General features: G+C 46.7%; 1 protein-coding gene across 2 annotated transcripts in view; it reads right to left on the reverse strand.

The window, feature by feature from the left end:
- Nucleotides 1-24,143, reverse strand: part of Pacrg (PARK2 co-regulated) — a 437,183-nt gene that overhangs the window by 28,531 nt on the left and 384,509 nt on the right. The window lies entirely within an intron of this gene.

The following is a 24,143-nucleotide window of genomic DNA, read 5'->3' on the forward strand; positions in this document are numbered from 1 at the left end:
CAGTTTTGACTTTCAGTGGCGTTTCTCTGGTGGAATTTTTCTTCTCTGCCATATTGGTTCAAGAATCTTTATGAACAGTGAGAGAAAACTGTACTATTTTTTTCCCAAGTAACCCAAAGAAGAGATTTCATTTTATATATAAGGAAAAATACAACAGTAGAATAGTCTTAATAATAAACCTATTCCTCGGTGTCTACTTATGTCCTGTACTATGTTGGTTTGTGTGCATGTGTGTGGGTGGGGGATGCATGTGTGGTGGTAGTCGGTATGCTCACTTATGGGTGCACATATAGAAGCTGGGGGGTCAATGTGAGGTATCTTCCTTCATTACTTGTCACCTTAACTTTTGAGGCAGGGTCTTTTACTAAACTTGGAGTTCATGGTTTCAGCTACATTAGCTAGCAAGACTCTAGGATCCTCCCGTCTCTGTCTCCCCCCTCCCCCGCCCCCTCCAGAATTTGTGCAATAGGCATGTGATACCACACCCAGCTTTTATGGGGACTCTGGGGGGTGGGGCGCAAATCAGGTCCGGGGGCTTGCAAAGTAAGCAGTTTTCCCATTGAGCCATTACTCTATCCCAGTGTTTGTTTGCTTGTTTTAATCTTTTATTTATGTTTTCTACCTACAGACTTTTTACACATTCTTGAAAAACCTGATCTGCTTCTTGTGGGCAAGATTTTATCTTCAGTGTTTTAGAGACTTCATTTTAATAAGAAAGCATGCTGTCAACACATTGGTTAAAGTTAATTGAATTTGGAATGCATGCTGTTGTTGGGTAGGGCTCACATCTTCTTCTATGCTGTTAAACTAGTGGATCAAAAGGATAGCTCAGTGCAGCCTGCCTCACGTGGTGTATTTCAACTACACACCATTATCCCGTGAATGCTCTCTTCTGCTTACATTTGGGAATTACTAAATTATTGAATGTGGTATTTATATTCCATTTTCAGAATGATGAATTTTGATGACCATTTTCTAGCCCAGCTTGCTTATACTTCTACTTCTGAAACAAAATTGAATTAGATCTACCTTATCTGGATTTCAAAAGACAAGCAGAAATGGATGTTATCTTGATGTTTATCTGTCACCAGGTTTTAGTCCTGTGGTGCAGGGTTGGGCTGGTCCCACTCCTTTCAGTTTTACATAAAGTCACCTACAAGGCCTTAGGTCCAAGGGCATTGCTCCCACCCCCTCCCAAACTGACTGATTCACGATAGCTGCTAAAGTTTGGGTGTGTTTTGTTCCTGACAGGTTCATGTGTTAGAGATTTGGTCCTCAATGTGGAGGCAAAAGATTTTGAGAAGAGGGCTGTAGCTTCCTGCCTTTCTATCCGATCTTGTCTCTCATGCAAGCTTCATAATGTCAATTGGGCTTTTAACCTTTAGACCTGTGTGCAAACCAAAGCTCTTTCTGTTATGGGTGCTCAGCCTTGGATGTTTTGGTATAGTCATGGAAAGGAGACTGATTCGAGGTTGTTAGGCCTGGCGGGGTTTTCCTGTAAACCCCACCCCACCCCCACCCTCCGCGCTCTCATCTCAACCCAAGAGTTAGCACTGGTATCCTGTGTGCACACCTTGTGTTTGCTTACATTTGACTCCATGATGCTCAGTCACGACTCACTAACCAGAAGAAATGCTATCTCTTCCTTGACCGTTCAGACTCTACAGCCCATTCCAACATGTCCTGTCTTAAGCTGTTGTATCTGTGAGTTACCTGAAGTTCTAGCCTCTAAGGGCAGCTGTTTTTGAAAATAAGACCCCTAAGGAAGCACTTAAAGCTAACTGAGGTCACATGGGTGGGTGGGGAAATCTAATAAGACTAGTAATTTTTTTTTTTTTTCCGAGACAGTGTTTCTCTGTATAGCCCTGGCTGTGTCCTGGAGCTCACTCTGTAGACCAGGCTGGCCTCAAACTCAGAAATCCGCCTGCCTCTGCCTCCTGAGTGCTGGGATTAAAGGCGTGCACCACCACGCCCGGCTCAAGACTAGTATTCTTGCAAGTAGAGACATTCATTCTCTGCCCCCCAACACACAGACACACACACAGACACACACAGATGCAGACAGATACACACACACACACACAGCACTGAGAGGTCAAGAAGCTGATCATCTGTGAGTCAGGAAGAAAGCCCTCACTAGATGCTCCAGTGAGTAGACATTTTCCTTGGACTTCAGGCCTTCAACACTGTGGGGTCATAGTTTTCTGTTGTTTAAGCTATCCAGCTCATGGTACCTTGTTATGCAGCCAGGGCCGGCTAAGACAACTTATGATGGATGCTTTTCCATTGAGAATGGAGGCATCCTAAAGTGGGCTTGCCTTCCTGGAAGTGATGGCTTCTTCCAGCCACGTGTGCACCGTGGGTTGTGTGCCGAGTGGGTTGCATACAGCTGGAACCTGTCAGTCTGACTGAGACTGGCACATTGGAATTGCCAGACAGGAAGGATCAGCCAGGAGCATGCTTGGGGACATGTGGCAGAGAAAACTTATCAAGTGTGAGATGTCCAGAGTCAAGAGTGAGGTGGTTCAAAGAGTTGCACTAATGTGGTAAATATATACCCTGGAGGTAACGGCAGCTGTCAGATCTTAGGATGATAGGGCAGAGCCTGGGGCAGTAGCTGTCCAGACTGGAAGTATAGGGACAATGCTTTGAAAAGGTGTAAGTAGCTTGGCCACCACATTCTTCAGAGAACACCCCCAAACAGGTTCTATGACGGTGAGACCCCTGGAATCTTATGAGCACAAGAAACTTCTCAGGGTGCAAAAGTGGACCACAGAATGGGCTAAAAGTACCTCTCCTCCTCTATCCACTCGATTTAGGGAACCAGAGAAAATCCTTCTTCCCACAAACATAATACTGGAGCAATCTATACCTATACGTACTGAACTTTCTCTCATAGGAAGCTTTCCCAATCGGCACTAGAACAAACTCATTTGAAAGTGAGCAATTTGAAACAGAAGCCATCAGAAGAGTGATGGGGTAAGGAGACAGTAGTGTAAGGAGATAGTGAAAGGAGAGGCACGGCGGAGGAAGGGCAGTCACGCACGGCCACGCATCTCTGAGAATGACACGACTGTGGTTGAGCAATCCATCAAAAAGCTGAGCTGAATGGAGAGCTGTTCACAACTAAATAGAACCCCCAAAACAAAAGTCCAGCATTTGGCAGAACAGGCACCAGGGCAACTGGAGAGAGTGAAAAGTGAGTTAAGGACATAGGAAGGAGGCAAGAGAAAAAGTTACAGAAATGGAGAGCCAACTGAGGGGAGCACGGGAGGAAAAGGCCTTTGAAATACTCAGGAAGGAGATAGGTCGGCAGATTGTGACAGGCACAGCAATGCACACCAGTGACACCAGTACCTGGGGGGCTGAGGCCAAGGGTACTCCGTGGATAAAGTGCTAGCTGTGTAAGCATGGGGTCCTGAGTTTGAAGCCATAGAACTTACCTAATTCTAATGCAAGAATGCATGTATCTGTAATACCAGTGCTCCTATTGGGGAGATGGGATGTGGGGATTGGAGAATCCCTGAAACTCCCAAATCAGCTATCACAGTGTAGATGCAGAGAGAGGGAGGGGGAAGGGGAGAGGGAGGGGGAGGGGGAGGGGAGAGGGAGAGAGGAGCAATCCACCTTGAATTCTGGGGAAGGTTTGGGGAAGAATAAAGCACAAAGGAGCAACACATAAAAGCAGGTAAACTCTGACCTGATCTGAGAGACTTAGCTGAAGCTGCCTGGGCTGGGGTTGTAGCTCGGAGCTCAAAAAAGAAAAGAAGAAAGAGAAAAAGAAAAAGAAAAAGAAAAAGAAGAAAAAGAAAAAGAAAAAGAAAAAGAAAAAGAAAAAGAAAAAGAAAAAGGAAGGACGACTTAGCTGTCAAGAGAAGCCATGAACACTACATTGAACTTTTGATACTTTCTTTCGAAAGAAAAATGAAGCAAATGGCTTTGATTATAGCAGAAGTCTCATGTAATGTATTTGTAAAATGTTTGTTTTTGAGATTTTAAACTGCAGATTATTTGAAAGGAAGATTTTATAGTACTTCAATAATTTCAAAGCGCAAGAGACTAGCTTTTCTGTATAGGTTAGTGCACTGCATTTTAATGTCACTTGGATAACCTTCTGTTCTTTTAAAATTAATATTTTCCAAAGCCACACTCTGAGAATCTCAGCATCTTATCTGTTGTACGTTCTTCTCGGAATTAAAAGTGGCTTGGCAGTAAATAACTAGCCTGAATATTTCTTATCTCTCCCTCTCTGCTACTGTTGAAGCAGTTAGGGAAATATCAGAAGCGCCTCCGTTATGCCCAGCTTATGAATCTGTCCAGAATATGCTACAGCCTGCTTACTCAGTCGGCCTTCAGCTGGAGAAATAATCTACATTTCACAGGGCACTGGTCTGATGTGCTCTGAGAGTAAGAATCAACTAAATACGTTTTAAGCATTTTGGAATCGTTGAGAATTAAGATCTGTCAGTGTAAGGAGGGTTGATCAATAGGGGAATATCACTTTTTAATCTGCTGTTTCTGGTCCTTTGAAGCACCTCTCTGATGAAATCTGGGTCACACCAGGTGCTTTCAGGGACCGACATTTCAACTGTATGGTGGTTTGAACGCCACACAAGATAAATTCAGGGTTGTGGTCTTGTGGGGAATCTATAATCCTGACCATATAATCCTCAGCAGAGTAGGGATTTAAGTTCTTTCTAAAACTGCTGATGGTGGCCTTTAATTCCAGCACTCAGGAGGCAGAGGCAGGCAGATCTCTGAGTTCAAAGCCAGCCTGGTCTACAGAGCAAGTTCCAGGACAGCCAGGGTTACACAGGGATGCTTTCTGTCCTTGCAGGCTGGCTCACTTCCAGTACAGGTGTTGCCATGGTGCTCAGTAGGTGCACCAGGCTCTGGGCAAGCAGCCTCAACACCTAGACCTTTTCCTGGGTAAAGCTGGGCATGGCCTGGCTGAGAGACTGGGCAAACCTAAACTTCCCCAGCTTCCCTGCAGCAGATGGTGGGGTAACACATATAAAGCCCTCAGCATGCAGCCTTACTTCAAGGACATCATGGGCACAGGTTAGGCGACAGTAGGGTCAGACACCGCCCCCCCCCCCCCCCCCGCCCCACTACACAGGCCAACCCAGAGGCCCAGAAACTGACACTTGTTTTGCACTGCCTGTAGCCTGTGAGCTTGTACACTGTCAGTCCTGACCCCTCACCCTGTGTGCCCCACCTGTTGTCACAAGAGATTTCTCTCCCCAACTGACCAGAGAATTCAGAAGGACAGATCTCTTGAGAGTGACTGAAGAGCATCCTTTCCTTTGTATGGCATTCTCTAAGCACACACCCTTCCTCTTCACACGCCACTTTCCCATCAATGTCATATTTACCCATAAACTTTGACATTTAAATCTAGTTTCTGGGTTTACAGTTATTTTATCTGTTCCAAAGTATGGGGTGGAGGTATTTCCATTTCACATTTGTTTATTTTTGAGACAGGCTCTCACTATAGAGCCCTGGCTGGCCTGGAAATTGCTATGTAGACAAGTTAGCCTTTAACCTACAGAGATCCACCTGCTTCTGCCTCCCAAGTACTGGTCTTAGAGGTATGTACCCCCATTTCAGATTCTACACTGCATGTTCAACTCTTATAATTGATATTTGTAAACAAACCTACCAGTAAGAGATGTATAAGAATATTTTTGTAGTGTAATAAGAATTTAACCAGATACAACTAATAATTTTATTAAATATAAATTGATTTTTTGGGAGTTGGCTCATTATTACTAATTAGGAAGTAAGGACAAAATGTTTTAAAGCTTAATAATTGGCAGTGCCATGAAATCCATTTTAATTTGTGGATCAAATTATTATTTCAAGAAGTAAAATATTTAGTAGTCAAAACATCACAATAATAATCTTTGATTCAGATTCGAGCCACATTCTATTATGGTAAATCCCAAGTATAAAAAGATAAGCTTTTATTTTTGTGATAATTAAAGTAAAATCCCAACGTAATATTTCACCCCGATCATTCACATGCCAACTAGGTTCTGAGAAATATATGGCTATTTAAAGGAGAAGCAGGAGACCTTTCCGTGCTGAAGGAAGTCAAGACTCTCCTTTATCTTATACCTGGGTTGGAAATGTTTTTGTGAAGAGAAGGAAGAATCCTTGGGCCCGCAGCTGCAGCACTACCAACAGCAAGCACTGTTCCTGTATTTCAGTGACTGAAAATTCTATTTTTTTTTTTTTCGAGACAGGGTTTCTCTGTGTAGCCCTGGCTGTCCTGGAACTCACTTTGTAGACCAGGCTGGCCTCGAACTCAGAAATCCACCTGCCTCTGCCTCTGCCTCTGTCTCCCAAGTGCTGGGATTAAAGGCGAGTGCCACCACTGCCCGGCTCGAGTTCTTTATATTTTTTAAACTCACTTAATCCTCACCAGAGCACAGAGGAAGAATGTCATCACCACCGTTCACATTTCTGTGCTTGGGGCTGTTAACTCAGATAGCTCTCAGGGTGTTCAGGCAGAGGCTCACAACCCACTTCCCTGAGAGAAAGCCTTGGTGTTCCTGAAAGGCACAAAGGGGGGGTGCTGTTTTTACTCTGTGGACAAGCTAGTCCTGTGTGGGGGATGCAGCGCCCCATTTCTCTCTAGGACAAAGCTCCCAGGAATCTCAGGATGCTTGAGGCCTAATGATGGACCTAATTTGTTCACTTGTTCATTTATTTGCCCATTCATTTATTCATTCATCCATCCATCCATCCATCCATCCATCCATCCATCCACCCACCCATCTACTCATCTACCCATCCATCCATCCATCCATCCATCCATCCATCCATCCATCCATCCATCCATCTATCCACCCACCCATCTACTCATCCATCCATCCATCCATCCATCCATCCATCCATCCACCCACCCACCCACCCATCCATCCATCCACCCACCCACCCATCCATCCATTCATTCATTCATTCATTCATTCATTCAGCTTTCACTGGTACCTCACAGGTGAGTGTGTCAGCTTTCTACTTCTCAGAACTCCTTCAGTCTAACTTCATATCATCGAGTGATGGCACAAATGTCATAGCTGTGTGCTTTGGGGATGACCAGCTTATCAGTTCACTTGGTGTGCCCAGTCAGGGATGGCAGCTATCTTTCCAGAGGGTTCAGAACTCTCCCGCACAAGGCCGGCTACTGAGAAAATGTTTCTTTCCTGACAACCTCTTGCTTCTCCCTCTAATTGCCTTCTGCATACAGTTCCCAGGTTCCTCTCAGCAAAAGCATCCCCTTTCCATTCACAATGCAGGTATTTTAAGCCTGTAGGGTTGCTCTTTGTTTCCCCTGCCTTTTGCCTGGCTGTGGATAGTCTCCATTCTTCCCGCTGCATCTACAGCTCACCTGACCTCAGATGTCCTGTCTGGACTCTGTCCAGGCTTAGCTGAGATCTTACCCCTGGGTGACCTTTTCAGGACCACCAGGCTGACCTCTCTGTCAACACCAAGCTCTTTGAGTAGGGTCTTAGTATTTGTGTTGGTGGAGTGCTTGGCCCTGGTCACACATAACAGGGATACTGTGACTGTGGAGCAACCTGATGAAAGGACTACTCTCCCAGAACGATAACCATGGTCTTTGGATGTTGAAATCACGTGGGCTTCAGAGAGACCCTTCCTCTAGAGGGCCTGCCTCTTCCTATCAGAACCTGGCTGACCTGGTGACGTGAGGCGTAGGCAGGTGAGTTTACACGGTATAGTGTCAGGCCTTGGTGAATCAGTGACAGGATGCTCCATTGTACCTTGATCCTCATTCACCAATAAAAGAAAGTTAAAAGCGCTGGGGAGGGGCCTAGTGAGCTGAAGTCAAGTGATTCTTTTAAATAAGAAAATCACCTTTGAAATTGTAAAATATTGACAGTAACCAGAAGGCACCATAATATCTATGCTCGCATTACAAAGGAGATCTAACCCAGTTTTGCCGAGTTGTTTGTTTTCACAACGTCTAATTTCTTATTTATCTACCTTAGCAGTGCCCTTTATCTGAAAAATATGTAAATCTATTTAAATCAATTTCCTGTGATACCACACAAAACAATAATCATATTAGTGGCATTTGTGATGTACTAATAACACGGATGTAATTGCATTCGAATGTGAAATTGCTAGGTAATAGGCCTTTTGTAAATTGTTTTGGGGGATGCCATTTTTAACCTTACTCTAGGTCATTACTTCCTGATCTTGGTGGGAAAGTGTAATGCGCCTCCCGTGAGGCCATTTCCCACTGCTGCTGCCTGCGCAGCCGACAGAGACTGCCAACGGCTTTTGTAACCAGAGGGGAAGAACGTGTGCAACTGCTGTGTTTCAGGGTAGGAGGCCTTCACTGGCATGGGGTTCTGGTCCCCGGCAGGCAGTGTGCTCCGTAGGTTGTCCTCAAGGGGAAAGGCAAATGTGGCTGTCATGTGATTCCCCCCTCAGGCCTAGACTCTGTGGTGGAGGCACATGCTCCAGCGAGCTGCTCTTCTTTGGGGAATGGGGTCCATTGTTACAGTCATCAGCTTCTGGCTCCCTTTCCTCAAAGTCTTGGCTACAAGTAACATGTCTGGGGGGTGGGGGTGGAGGGAGGTGGTCATGTGGGGTGCAGCGGCAAACTCTCCAACTTAGAAGTTGTTAAAACCTCAGGCCTTGAGGCAAGAATACATATTTGCTTTTCACATTATCAGACAAATTCACATTTTAGGCAAACTAGGTCTGTTTTCCCTGAGAAACATCCCTGCAGACTTCTGTCTGCAGGTCTGGATGGAACCAGTGCAAGGGAGGGCATAACGGCATGCCCATGGCACATCTGAGAGACAGGCCAAGCCATAAATGGCTTTCATAGACATGTGCTAATTTGTGATTTGTTGATAGACATGAAAAAAAGAGAGGTGGTGTCTTCTCTAAGAGGATCAGAGAGATCCCGTTTGATCAGGGGCTGTGAGCTGTTGGATAATTACAGATCTACCTTGAAGCTACATGAAGGAGATTCCCCCTGGACTGCGAGTTCAAGTGCACATTTCTACATAGGTTCTCTTCCCAGGATGCTGAGGGGCAGGCGGGAGCTAAGAAATCACTCCCTCTTAAGTTAATTTCACTTGAAAGGTTTTTGATTTTTTAAAGCACTTTACAGCATAAATGATATTCCAGGGTTGAAGGAGTTCCTTTTGCCTTCTCCCAAATTCGGAACGATATGGCGGGGCTGTGGATTTAAATAATGCTACATTTTGAGTAAGGACAAACAGCTCAATACCACGGGCTGGGGGCATTTTCCCAGAGTTTAGTTTAGTTCAGAGTACATTTCTATTGGTAATTTTTCCCCTCACATCCAATGATAATACCAATAAACAACCGTGAAGCTGGAAGCACTGGTCCCAGGCAAAAAGGTTCATAAATTTATCCCGCCCATAGCTTAGAAGAGCCCCTGGCACAGCAGAGCCCAAAGTCACATGCCTAATGGTCTGGAGGGCTTATGAATTGATGGGCTGAGAGCTTTCTGTGGACTAGGTTGCTGTTAGAGATCCAAGGAACCCTCTGAGTCAGCTAATGCCTAGAGAGGGGACAGTTTTCTGGGTCTTTCTGGGTCCAAGAGCAAGGAGGCAGAAGTGAGGGTGACAGGTGATAGCTTAGGACCCCACGGATGGGGGCAGCCAAGACAGAGAAGGAAAGGCCTCTACTGAAAATGGCCATACAACCCCTTTTCAAAGTTTTCTTTCCTTGGGATGGCAAGGTATCTGTGCTGATACAGTGCCACTAGCTACAACCGATTTTAATGTCCTGTTCAGACAGGTGATTAAAGAAGGGATCTGTACATAATGTCACCCTCCCCTTTAGGGTCCTGAGATCTTGGAGAAGTACAGTTAAGCAGCATGCCCAGGTTCCTAGGGCCACACATGCCAAGGAACAGTGACCCCCAAGTAGCAGTCTGTGTGAGCCTTGGGAGTGGGCGGGGGAAGCGTGGAGACAGGAAGTCTTCTCCCAGCAGCCAGCATTGAAGAAGGGTGGGGCATTGTCTTAGTTTTCTGCATCCCTGGCCCGCGGTGTTCTTTTCCTGTCTCTATCCAGGGATGGCCACGGGGTCCCACTCTGGGCCCCAGGCTGCATTTGCATAACACATTTACATCTGAAGGGAGGGCACAGATTGGCAGCTCCCCAAGCTTCAGCTAGGCACAGATTTCTACAATGGCAATTAGGAATCGAGATAGAATGACTGTGGCCGAGGGAGTACAATTGCCAGGGCTATGGGAAGAAGGGGCAGGAAAACCTCGGCGCTTTAGAGCATTGAGCTGTGAGTAATGGCAGGGTTAGAGACCAACCGGCCCTTGTTCTTTGTGAGGCTTAGAAGGGACCAAGGACGATCCCCGCCCATGTGCTTGGTGCCGGAAGGAAGGGGGAAGAGAGAGGTGGGGCGGGGGCCTGCAAGGGACCCGATGATGGGAAAGGGGCTCTGGGGACAGCCTGGATGGCAGTGAGCAGAGGCCCGCAGTGCCTGAGCAGTGGGTGACACCATAGAGGGCCCCCAAAGATGGAAAGCAGACCTGTCTAACATGGACGCGACAGGATACCTGGGCTGGAGGAGCTGAAGGGCTTTCTGGCCCTGTGAGGAGAGGAGAATCCTCTTTACGAGGGCGCGAGTGTTTTGACCTTTGGGACTCATGAGGCCTTCCAGAGGGCCACAGCATGGAAACCTTCCTTCCTCTCCAGCTTCCCTCCTCATCCCTCAGCCTCAGAGGAGTGCTGTGGGAGAATTCCCCCCACCTTCTAGAAGGGGAAGGGACACATGCTGGGGAGGAGGGACATAGAAAAGGGAACAAGTAAAAGATGAGAAGCAGTGCTCAGAACCCAATGCCAGAGTAGAAGGTTCTAGAAGCTAGTCTCCTCCCAGGCCCAAAGTGAGGCATGGGTGGAGTGACTGGAGTAACAGCAGGCTGGGTCAGTTGAGTCAGTACATGGGGATGCGAGAGGACCTTAGGACATCTGGAAGATGGGAGCTGTAACAGAGACACTCATAGGCTAGGTGCAAGTGTCGGGGCTGAGCATGCCAGCGGGGGAGCTGGGTTTGGAGGACCCATGGGTGGTACATCTAACTGATCTTAACAACCAAGAAACATCTGCATAAGCAAAGCGGGTGGGGATAGTTGGCCAGTGGCCTCCAGGAGCACAGAACTCCTGGGAGAGTTGCTAAGAAGCCATGTTCTGGTTTCACCACAGAACACGAGGTCCTGCTGCTCTCCAGATGGGCTGTGTCCAAGCTGTCTGTCTGCATGGCTTTGGAAAGCACAAGGGGCTGGGATTAGAACTCCTGAGTTCTGGGCCACTGCCTCTTGTCTTAGTTGATGGAATGACTGTTTATAAATTCCTAGTTTTCTCATATTCAGACTCCTCAAGTTGAAGAAACAGCTCAAGGTCCTTAAAGATATTGTAATGCTAGTACTACCGGAGGATCCCACAATACCTCTCCTGGGCATACATCCAGATGTCCCAACCGGTAAGAAGGACACATGCTCCACTATGTTCATAGCAGCCTTATTTATAATAGCCAGAAGCTGGAAAGAACCCAGATGCCCCTCAACAGAGGAATGGATACAGAAAATGTGGTACATTTACACAATGGAGTACTACTCAGCTATTAAAAAGAATGAATTTATGAAATTCCTAGGCAAATGGTTGGACCTGGAGGGCATCATCCTGAGAGAGGTAACACAATCACAAAAGAACTCAAATGATATGTACTCATTGATAAGTGGATATTAGCCCAGAAACTTAGTATATCCGAGATATAAGATATAATTTGCAAAACACATGGAACTGAAGAAAAACGAAGACCAAAGTGTGGACACTTTGCCCCTTCTTAGAATTGGAAACAATCACCCATGGAAGGAGTTACAGAGACAAAGTTTGGAGCTGAGACAAAAGGATGGACCATGTAGAGACTGCCATATCCAGGGATCCATCCCATAATTAGCCTCCAAACGATGACACCATTGCATATACTAGCAAGTTTTTGCTGAAAGGACCCTGATATAGCTGTCTCTTGTGAGACTAGGCCGGGGCCTAGCAAACACATAAGTGGATGCTCACAGTCAGCTATTGGATGGATCACAGGGCCCCCAATAGAGGAGCTAGAGAAAGTATCCAAGGAGCTAAAGAGATCTGCAACCCTGTAGGTGCAACAACATTATGAACTAACCAGTACCCCGGAGCTCTTGACTCTAGCTGCATATGTATCAAAAGATGACCTAGTCGGCCATCACTGGAAAGAGAGGCCCATTGGACACGCAAACTTTATATGCCCCAGTACAGGGGAACGCCAGGGCCAAAAAATGGGAATGGGTGGGTAGGGGAGTGGGGGGGGGAGGGTATGGGGGACTTTTGGAATAGCATTGGAAATGTAAATGAGGAAAATATGTAATAAAAATATTTATAAAAAAAAGATATTGTAATGCTAGGCACAATCTATTTCCCTATTATAATAGAGAGTTGTAGAAAATAAGAGAACCAGTGTGCTTAGTGGGTAGATTTATTGAGTTCAGTTTTTAAAACTGGAACAAGGATGGCTGCCTAACAGTGTTCTGAAAATTGTGGTTAATGCAAAGAGATGTAAAAAAAAAAAGACTGCAGTGTTCATCTCCCTCATGATTTATAAACTCACTGATAACATTCCTGAATGGAGACACGAAATATTCTTAACTTTAACAGTTTTCTGTAATGAAGCCATGACAGGAAGGAGGGACTCAGCCTATCAGGCTGACAGGAAGAGAGGAGCTGAGAGAGGACCGTGGTCCTCTGGAACCTTCTGTCCGAGGAGTAAGGGAAGGGCCTGTGATCTCTTCTGTGGCCATTGCTTCTTTGGTTTTGATTGCTGTCTATCAGGTGCCTAAGATGATGGATCCCATTAGGAGTGTTTACAGGAATGTGATGTCCTTTAACAGCATCACCCCAAGTCCCCTCACCTGTCCCTTCCATGGGCCCTCTTTGTCTTCCTAAACAGTACCCTTCCATTCTCATCTTTAAAACAACTACATGACACAGATTTTACACAGCAAAAATACACACTTGTCTTCTGAGTCTAGTTCATTATTGCCTTTACATGCTGAGCTCCAGTTCCTCTTTCTTTCAAACAATATGATTTCATTCTTCTGTATGGCCAAATAGTGTGTGCGTGTGCGTGTGTGTGTGTGTGTGTGTGTGTATAAACGAATGCACGTGTGATTTTACAGGGGCTGATTCTACAGAGCACTGCAGCTGAAATGGCAGGCATCTCTAACGTTTGGACTGAGTTTTCACTGGGGTTGGCCTCATTAGTGGCACAGTCAGTCACATGGCTGCTGTGTTCTTAAGCTTCTGGCTGTTCTTGTAAGGGTTACACCTATGTGACGGCTGTTCTTGGTAAGGGTTACACCTATGTGACGGCTGTTCTTGGTAAGGGTTACACCTATGTGACGGCTGTTCTTGGTAAGGGTTACACCTATGTGACGGCTGTTCTTGGTAAGGGTTACACCTATGTGACGGCTGTTCTTGGTAAGGGTTACACCTATGTGACGGCTGTTCTTGGTAAGGGTTACACTCCTGTGACGGCTGTTCTTGGTAAGGGTTACACTCCTGTGACGGCTGTTCTTGGTAAGGGTTACACCTATGTGACGGCTGTTCTTGGTAAGGGTTACACCTATGTGACAGCTGTTCTTGGTAAGGGTTACACCTATGTGACGGCTGTTCTTGGTAAGGGTTACACCTATGTGACGGCTGTTCTTGGTAAGGGTTACACCTATGTGACGGCTGTTCTTGGTAAGGGTTACACTCCTGTGACGGCTGTTCTTGGTAAGGGTTACACCTATGTGACTGCTGTTCTTGGTAAGGGTTACACTCCTGTGACGGCTGTTCTTGGTAAGGGTTCACTCCTGTGACGGCTGTTCTTGGTAAGGTCACTCTCCTTGATGGCTGTTTTTGGTATGGACACACTCCAATGATGGTTATCCTTGGTGGTACACTTGACTATAGATGGAATAAACTACAATCCTGAAGTGTGTTCCAGATCTTGAGGCAGGAAGATTGCATGCCTTTGATCCAGATCTTGAAGTGGGATGATACACACTTTTGATCTGGATCAACACAAACCTTTTATCTAAATCTCTAGGCATTGCAGCAATGATTATAAAGATCTATAATGGAAAGGAATTAAAGAAAAGCATGGTGGTCCAGGCATGGCAGTTCATGTCTTTAATCCCAGCACTCAGAAGACAGAATCAAACTCCAACTTCACCTAGTCTTGCAATGGCCTCTCTGAGCCTCCATGCAGGGACACCCCAACCACATATATGGCCTCAGGGACTTTCCTTAGTCGTGGCAAGAGATTCCATAAACCTTTCTATTCTTGACTCTAAAGCCAGAGCCATGTGGATGAAGATGCTTAGTTCTGCTGCTTGATGGGACTGGAACATGGCTCCCCTTGTTAAATTACATCTTCACCAGCATTCTGTTTTCCATGGATTCCTTTATTGCCCAAGGCTGTTTTCGAATGTTCTCTGTAGACTAGGGTGACCCTGAATTCAAAGAACTACTTAATAGAGAGTTCTCAAAAGAAGAAATACAAATGGCTAGGAAAACACTTTGAAAAGTGTTCATCAGTAGCCATGAGAAAAGTGTGGGTTAAAAGTAACTGAAGATTCCCTCTCACCACAGGCAGAGTGACAACCACCAAAGACATTAATAACTAAAAGTGCTACTGTGGTGGACACGTAGGTTGTGAACCAGGACAGCCACTTTGGAAACTGGTCTGGTGATTCTCAAAAAGTTAAAAGTAAAACTACCATACTCCCCAGGTATACCATTCCTGGGCTTATACCAAAAGGACTCCATGTTATCCCACAGGAATACCTGCAGATCTGTGCTCATCACTCATTCACAACTGATGAAGATACAGTACATACTTATAGTGGAATATTACTCAGCTGTAAAGAAATGTGAGATCATAAAAATTTGCAGAGACATGGATGGGATTGGAAAAGACTACTCTAGGTGATGTCACCCAGGTCCAAAAGAACAGGCATTGCTTGGTCTTCCTTATGAGTGTCAACTGTATACAGTGTACAATATGAGCATTTGGGCTAAAACCAGAAACCAACAATGGGAATGGGGCAGTGGTGGGGGTAGGGTGGGAGAGGGTCAGCAAGGTGAGGGGATTGGTCACTTTAAGGAAGGGGGTCTAGATAGTACAGATAGATTTTAAAAGGTAATGAGGAAGAGGGGTGGGGGCATTGGAGAAATGAGGGTGTGGGATCAGGGGAGAGTTAACCAGCATAAAAGGAGTGTAAAGAAACCAGCTAGAAAACAAGGTGTGCCCATCTTTGCAACAGTCACTTGACTGTAGAAGAGATAACTAACTATCCTCTGAAAGGATTCAAGACTCTACCGTGGCAGGGGAATCAATGCCTCGTACTATGTGTGCATCTGTCTGTCAATTCATCCGACTTTGCCCACCCACGACTAGAGACCCGTTCCACACAGACAAAGGGGCCTAACCCTAACCCAACTTCCTTACTGTCTTTTGTATAACAAGTCTAATGCTCAATTTGACAAAAGACATTCAGACAACACAACCTCTCCTGTGTACATCTGTCTGTCAAATTCATCCGACACTGCCCACCCGTGACTAGAAACCCTTTCCATGCAGACAAAGGGGCCCAGAGGGTCTGTGACAGTACTATATGCCTGGCAGATAGCTCAGGCTTGGGAAGGGATCGGGCCCATGTGGGAACATATTTCTAATGGTTAACCAAACTGACATGGCAGCAAATGCCTTTGAAACACTATGTTTATACCAACAGACATGGACTAACAGCTTTCATCAGAGAAGCCTCTCCTTCAAAAAACAGTAGTGTCTGTGGCGACTCATGGCTACACAAGATGCATAAATTAAGCAATGCTTGTGGGCCCATCCCTAAAGGAGTCCAACTGTGGAAGGGTGGGTGGGGCATATATAAGACCAGAACACCGGGTGAAGGGCTCCAAAAAGCTGGTCCTTAGACATGAAACACCTATTGTGATCAATAAGTCATGGCAAGAGTGGGTATTCACAAGACCAGTCCTACCGACAGGCAGTTATGGAAGGGAGAGGGAGCCTGGGACCCTACCCTTTACCTTTGAACTATTGGCCACTGATTGATTTTAGAAAGAGCAGGGTGAATCGCTGCCTTTAGTTGTGACCCGCTGCTGAAACCACCAGATTCCCATGGCTGGCTCCAAATTCACCATTGCACAGAAGAAGGCCCTGACCAAACTCAGTGGGTCAAACACCAAAGCAAATGGGCAGGTGTGTGTAAGAGATATTGATGGGGAGAATGCCCAGGAGTGGGAGGGAGATAGAAGGTGAAAGTAGCCAGCATGCAAAGTGAACATACATAAAATTGTAAATAAAAATACAGTAAAAATAAAGATACCTGCAAAAAGAGGTCTCTTCGGATGTACTGAAGTGGGAACCAGAGCTGTGAACCCATGCTGAACTGGAGACAAGCTGGGCCCCAAAGACTCTTATCACATGGGAGTGGGCCCCGTGAGAGTGGAGACTGAGACAAGAGCCCCGTGTCTGCCAGCTCGGGATGCCCACTGTGCCTTGCACACATGGGGAGTGGACATGCACACCCACAGGACAGATGCCGTCATGTTGAACCTTTGCTCTCCAGATATGTAAGCTGCATTTCTGACCCTCGAATCAACTGAGCCGTGATCTGTACAGAGACAGCGTCAGCTTCTCCCTGAGCTGGTGGCCACTCACTTCCCTTCTCTGTAACTGCCATGGCCTCAGAGCACAGACATGCTGTTTTCTCCTGCATGTACCCATCATCCTTTGCAATTTCAATGCCCCCCCCTCCTCCGGCCCCTTCATGTCCTGTTCTTCCCTGAGTACTTTATTTTAAACTGTATCTCGGCTACTCTGGATTCTCACATCTTTACTTTTCATTCATGGAATTTATCCCCACCTGGTAGACTGTCTAGTTTGTGGCTGCCTTTGTTTAGCCTGACTCCTCCTCCACTAGTCTCTCTGCAGAAGCAGCTAAGTGCTGGGCTGTGCGCTCTGCTCTGTCTCCAGCACCCAGGACTGCATCGCTCCTGTGTTTGTTGAACACAAAGACACCGACTTAAGAGCTGGAATTCAGTAGCTAATAAAGCAGACATTCAGAATCAGTGGGGGAGGATTGACTGATATGTGTTTTTGAGATACAGCATATTAGAGACAAATTTATTTTAGATATATAGCCTTCCTGTCTGCTAAATGAAGACTATTCAAATTTGTTTAAGAATTTACCAAAAATTCAGAGAGTGTGCAACACCACAAAGCCAGGCTCTTAAGACCAGAGGCAGGGGGGCAAGTTTCACAGTTAACAATGATTGGTTCTGCTGTTCACAACAACAACAACAACAATAACAACAACAACAACAACATCAACACAAACCCAAGACCTTTGTGGGGTCAGAGCAGCTGGCTGCAGGCTCTGCCCTACATCCCAGGTTCTCACTGACCTGCCAACACACACAAACCATCAGTGAGTCCAGCTTCCTGCTTGGTGCCTGGGCCTGCTCTTGACCTAGAGGACCAGGCTGGTAGCCTCAATGCGTTGGAGAGGCCACTGCTCATCAACAACCTCCGAGCGTGGACTGGGTCACCTGCCTGCCTGGTAGCCTTTCCCAAACCCTATGGGCTACACTGGGCCACAAACAGACTTCCTGGAGCTGACTCTGCCCTTGTGGATTGGTGGCCCTTTCTGTTCCTTGCTCGCTCTCCCTTCCTGTTCTCCTCATACCTTGGAAATAGTGACATCTACATAGCATTGAGGCTGCATCCAGGGAAGACCTGGACATCCGGATGTTGCCAGGGACACAGCCTCGGGGTCCTGGGTCCTCAGAGGATGATGGGTTTACACCCAGGTGATGTCATTAACTGCTCAGTGTCACAAGCTCTTTAGTTTGTGCTGTAGAAACCTAGGTTTCACCGATGGGAATGGGAAAGCCTGAGAAAGCCTGTGGTTTGTATAATGACGTAGCTGACTGGAAGAGTGTATTAAGGAAACTGGAGCCCCAGGCAGTGTGAAAGGCCAGGTGCATCTCTGCTCTGACTGGCCCTGCTTCACAGGTACCCAGTGGATAGGTGGGCCCTGCATTGGTCTCCAAGGTTCTGTGGCTTGCGGTGGGTGGGTGGCTTGTGGTGGGTGGGTGGGCCCAGGCTGAGAAGAGGTGCCACCTCTCATTCACACTGTCTGCAAGACCTTTGGTTCGCCTTGCCTTGGGTAGTGAGTGACCTTGAGCAGAGGGCGCTCTGCATTCCCTAGAGCCCACGGGGCCCCGCTCTGAGCCAAGGAACCCAGACTATGTGCTGACATTGGTGATCCTTCACAACTGCTTTGTCCTTCAAGACCAAGTGTGGGGTAACAATGAGCCAGCTTGTCCGTTGCGGGGTGGGATTTAGAGCCCTTGCTTCAGCGGCTGTGCCATAAGTGACAGGCAGGCTCAGGCTCCTCCTCAGCCCCGTGGGCTCCTTGGCTCTGGTTTCGCTGTAGGTTTTTCCATTGGAAAGACCGGCAGGAATGCCTTAGCTCAGAGAGCGATGACCTAACGGCGGAGTTTCTGGCTTAGGGAGGCACCTGGCGAAGGGGGATGGTTTTGTGTTGCTTAACCTCTCTGCTCATGTTACTCTGACCTGTGAACATGCATCATGCTTCTAAATGGAGAGTGAGTGTGGTCAGGCCCCGCCTGGGGCACAGACAGCTTTAACTCTGAGATGGCTTGCTATCATTCTACTGAGCAGGGCAACCAGACTGGAAAAGTTCCCAGGCCTCTGTTTCCTGTCCTGCAAAAGAGGTGGCAATCAGAAAGCTAGGGTGTCCTGTAGGGAGTTTCAGCCGAGTGGATAGACACCACACATCTCTACTGATAAATTTATAGCCATATACTGTTAAATAATGGGGTGCGGTACTGACAACGGTGAGAGGCTTCGTCTAGGCAGTCAGTGGGCAAAGGTCTCTATTACATTACTTTCTGTTCTTCAGTGGCTCTGACGCCTATTCTGTGTCTTGGTGGAACTGTCATTTTCTTGGGGGAAGTGTCGGTGGCCTTAGGGACAGTTGTAAGAATGGTGTCAGTGGTCAGAGCGGCATGTTGCCCAAGGGCTCTGCTGTGGATGCTCCCGATGGTGGAGACGGAGTCTGATGACTGAGTGTATTGAATGCACTTCTAGCTGGTTACTCCACCTTCCCTTCCTCTCTGCCTCAGAACTGCTGCCACCCTTTCCCCAGGGGAACAAAAAAAGCTGTCAGTGTAAACATATGCTTCTTGACTTTGAGTTGCATGGGAGAGCAAGCCCAAAGGCTGGTTGCAGGAATGGAGCTGGCCATCTAGTTCAGCTGGGCAAATGACCCTCTCACTAGCACTAGTCCGAGTTTTTTTTTATTAGACTTAGATTTCTCTTGGATACTAGGGCCGTAGGGCTTGGCGGGATGAAGTGATGGCTGTCCCGCTACCCCATCCTGATAGGCACAGGAAGGATGTGCAGGGGAGAGGTTGCTTCTCAGAATAATGCACTTCTACTATAATACAGCACGAGTGTGAAAATACTCAAAATAGTTGAGGACTGGCAGGAAGATTTCTTTTGACAAAGTGCATGCAAACAAAACAAAACAAAATCCTAACACTGGCCCCTAAATACCCCCCAAATGCAAATACAACCTCACATGCAATGCTGAAAAGACACTGAATAAATACAATGTAAGGCTAGAATGGAGTGATGCCGCCGGCTGGGAGCCCGAGTCCTGCGCACAACAGTGGATGCCAATGCCTTCTTTGATTCTTAGTGACAGCTGAATGGAACACAAAGAGGGATGTTTTTCTCGTGGGGCACATGATCCCTCTCCACATACCCATGAGACACTCGGCAACCTCTCTGCCTGGCACCCAAGTCTCTTTCTTGTTGTTATCTCTGCCTTCGGCCGAGCAGAAATGCTGGTACCAGTTGCCATTCTGTGGTGTATGGAGGTGGCTGTGTCTGGGAGGGGGGTTGGGCTATGGAACCATCTCTGGCTTTATTGGAAAGTCTGTGGGGTCCCCAGGGGACAGATGACAAACTACACCAGTACTCAGAGCTTCTGCCTGGCAGGAGTCTGTCCTTTCAAAGGAGCTTGCTTACAACACAACACAAAACAGAATAGAGCAGTTCACTGGGAAAGAGGCAGCCAAGAATTTTTTTTGATCTGGATGGGGCCAAGGAAGGGGAGGTAAATGTCCTTGGTTCACAGATGGGACAGGGCAGTGGCAAGTCTTCTCAGATGGGCTGTGGTGAAGTTATAGCAGTTTGTGGGCCACTGTCACAGATGGCCTGCTATGGGGTGGGGCATCTAATTGGAAAGACTGTAGCTTTGACCGGAGGCAGCTCGCAGATGGCTTTTCACTGTACTTTAAGCTGGCCTTCCAGCTGCTAGAGGAGCTCATGGGGTCTTGGTCAGCTCCCTGTGTTCTGGCCCCACTCTGTGTCAAGTCCTGTGCTTCGCTGTGTGTTCATGTCAGAACAGCCATGACAAGAATGGCTTACTTAGCACGTTAAATTTTAAAGAATACATGTCCATGTGGCATAAGAGACAAACTACATTGTACTTCTTGACATTTAGCTAAATCTAGACACAAATAGTCAACAAAAGGCAGAAATGAAGGACTCTGGGAAAAAGCAGAGCAGATTTGAGCTGTAACACCGAGTAGGGAGTCTTTAGGAGAATGTTTTCCAGAGGCAAATGCCCGGTGCTCTAGATTCTAGAGCCTAGTGTGTGTCTCATGAAAGGAAGGGGAGCACCCTCCTCAGCCCAGGCAGCACCCATTTATACCCATGCATCCTTAATGCACATGTGCAGTGCCCTACTGATGCACATGCAGAGTGCACTACAGATGCACATACCCAGTGTACTACAGATGCATGTGTGCAGTGCACTACTGATGTACATATCCAGTGCACTACTAATGCACATGCGCAGTGCACTATTGACCTTATCTAGCCCTCTGGAATGAGCAGTGCTCACTAGATTGTAAAGTTAATCTTCTAGAAAGAAAGTGGTTTCCTGGCTTGGAGCATGTTAACTCAGACCTGGAGCCATTTCCCCATCATCATCCTACAATTTTAATTTGGGCCCCTGGCCATTATCAAACAAACCATCGTTAAAAGGCTCATTGTATCTGGTTCACAGATGTGGACAACTTTGTCCTTTGCTGTGTAGAATTTTGTAGAGCAGTTGTGGCATCCCAGGTGACAGGCCTCAGTTGGAGTCCTGAGGGGTCAGACTCATGGGGTAAAGAGGTGGAGCTCTTTGTTGCTGTAGGATGTGGGTGTATGCAGGAGGCAAAGAGGAAGATGGTCTCATTTCCTTTGGTGCAGGAACTGAGGTGGAGAAGACAATGCTCTGGGGCTAGGTCAAAGGCTGCCTTCAACACTTTTTCCTTGGAAAGCCCAAGGGCCCCAGCACAGCTGCTGGCTAGGAGCTCAGCAGAGCAGAGAACGAGCAGGGGTAGTGTGTGTGTGTGTGTGTGTGTGTGTGTGTGTGTGTGTGTTTGTGCGTGCGATCACATGCATGCATGTATGTGTGCATGTGTGTGTTTGGGATGAAGGGTTTGGAAGCTAAGATCAACTGAGACATCAAGGAGAAGACAGGTAAGGAACAGAAGAGAAACCGGGGGCTGCTTTTCCAGGAAGTTTGATCCCTGCCTTTTCTCAACTAGGAACCACCAATGCCCACCTTTGTATGCGGTGGCCTTGGTGGGTCAGCTGGTTCCTAGCAAATAAAGCCATGCTCAATAAGGGTCCTTTATAGCGACATCAAAAGCACCTCAAGTCATATAACTACTAAATTATATTTTGCTTCAAGCAGTAATTATAATTCAGACAGAAATGCACATTTTGAAAAGATGATGGTTTATAGACCTGACGGTTATTAACAGAAATAGTTTATGGAGCTTATTTGTGTTAAAAACATGCCTCCAAAGTTGACATTCAGAGATAAAATCTAGAGAATTTAACGTTCTCTGGAGAAATGACATCCCCGTTTATTTAGTTCAAGTATAAATGATGAAATGCATGAAATCAATACTGTTTGTTGGAAAATATAATCTGGGAAACAGAAATGGACGTTTAAAGCATCAGGGGTAGAGGAGAGCAGAGAGAAAGGATGAAGCCCTCTTATCCCCACCTCACTTTGACACGGGGACAGTTACTTCCTAGATGGTCACTCAGAGTTGAGTAGCAATTTATTTCCCTCTTTAAAGCCCCAGCAGTTTTTATTGCTATGTGATTTCTCAGTGGCTGAAATATGTTGTTTGCCAACATTAAAACCTTATACTCGATCACCATTATTGTCTAAAAAGCATTACATTCTAGCATTACGTACTTTTATTCTCCTAAAAGATTACATCAAAATGAAGACTTAGTTTGGCCACTGGATGGGCTGGTACCTTTGAGGGTACTGCCGTATTGGGAAATTAAGTAATACTTCACAGTTGGTGATATGTCATGCTACCACAGTTGGCCCTCTCCCGCTTGGGGGTTATGCTCAGCCTCACTGGCCCTTGCTGGGATCTGGTGGGGTCTGGTGGGAGAAGATACAGTCAGAGCCTGGTGTTCTCTGAAGCACACACTTACATGGCAGGGCTTCTCCCAGGACAGGGGGCTCTGACAACCAGGAACAGCGTGCATCTCCAGTGTCCAGAGCATGTCCGTCCTAAGGCCCACACTTTCGGGCTGGGTGGTCCTAGCACCACAGAAAGTGCTGATGATTTGTGGTAGGGCCTAGATTACAATTCATAGAAAAATATCACAGACTCACTCTGCACAGACCAAATGCAGTGGGAAGAATGGAAGATTCCATTTAGGAAAGGCATTTCTCCTTAGAGGACGATCTACTGAGGAAGTCATAATTGGACGGTGCTTAGTGCACAGCCTTTCCTTGTTCCATGCCCTGGGTTGGAGCAAACCTCCAGATTAGACACTTGGGATTTGTTTGAAGGCACACGTGGTGCTGAAGTCATCTTTGTGAATCACTGGTAAGCACAGATGCCAGGAGTTCAAACTGGAGACCCTGAGTGACACTGTTGAGCGCTGGCGAGCTTCTGCGGCAAGGCTTGGTCATCACAGCCTGCATCACATCCTTTTAGGACCGCTGTGATCACTAGCCAATTCATCCACTGTGGGGCAGCGCCTATGGCTTTCCTTCTGATCACCAGGACTTGCGGTTTAGGTGCCTAGATTAATTTATTTTTTTATTTTTTTGATATAGGGTTTTACCATATAGCCATGGCTAGCCTAAAACTCACAGGAATCCACCTTACTCTGCCTAGGATTAGAGGTGTGTGCCATTGCATTTCAGCAAGGTTAAATGTTAGCGCAACGCAACAATAAAACAAAACAGAAAAACAAACATCTCCCCACAACAAACAACAACAACAAAGCAAAACAAAACAAAAAACCTGGGTGACCACTAAGTATGGGAAACCGAGTTCTGTCCCCAGGACCCACATAAAAGCTGGTGGTACACCTGCAGTGTCAGCACTAGGGAGACAGGCAGGATGCTCTCTGGAACCCACTGGCTACACAGGTGGGTAAGAGACTGTTTCCGGAAATAAGGTGGAGAGCTACCGAGAAAGACAACACTATTGGTTTCTGGTCACACATCACACATATACATGTGCGCACATGCAGCTCCCATGTGAACATACACGTACCCCTAAAATCAGTGATCAGCCGTGTACCCCCTAAAACAGTTAATCAAGTCAGGATTTCAGAGTTTAGCTCAAGGTTCCTTGGCCTTTAAGCAACTTTAGTTACTTGTGGGATGGACAAGAAAGGATTGGGGGTAGAGCTTGGAGGGCATCATGGTAGGGGTCATATGGGGCCAGAGACTCAGCTATGAAGAGGTGGCAGTGTACTACCCTCTCATCCTGCTGTGACTACATGTGCACATGGGGGCTCAAGTCCATGTGCTGTCTTGGAAATGAAAATGCTAAGTTCTGAACAGACACAGAAAGAGGCGTGTGTGTCACAGCACCTACACAGGGAAACTCTAAAGACTGGGGTTGGGGGTGGTGCAGGCATATCCCAGGGT

This window comes from Mus musculus, chromosome 17, assembly GCF_000001635.26.
Source record: "Mus musculus strain C57BL/6J chromosome 17, GRCm38.p6 C57BL/6J".
Taxonomy (NCBI): domain Eukaryota; kingdom Metazoa; phylum Chordata; class Mammalia; order Rodentia; family Muridae; genus Mus; species Mus musculus.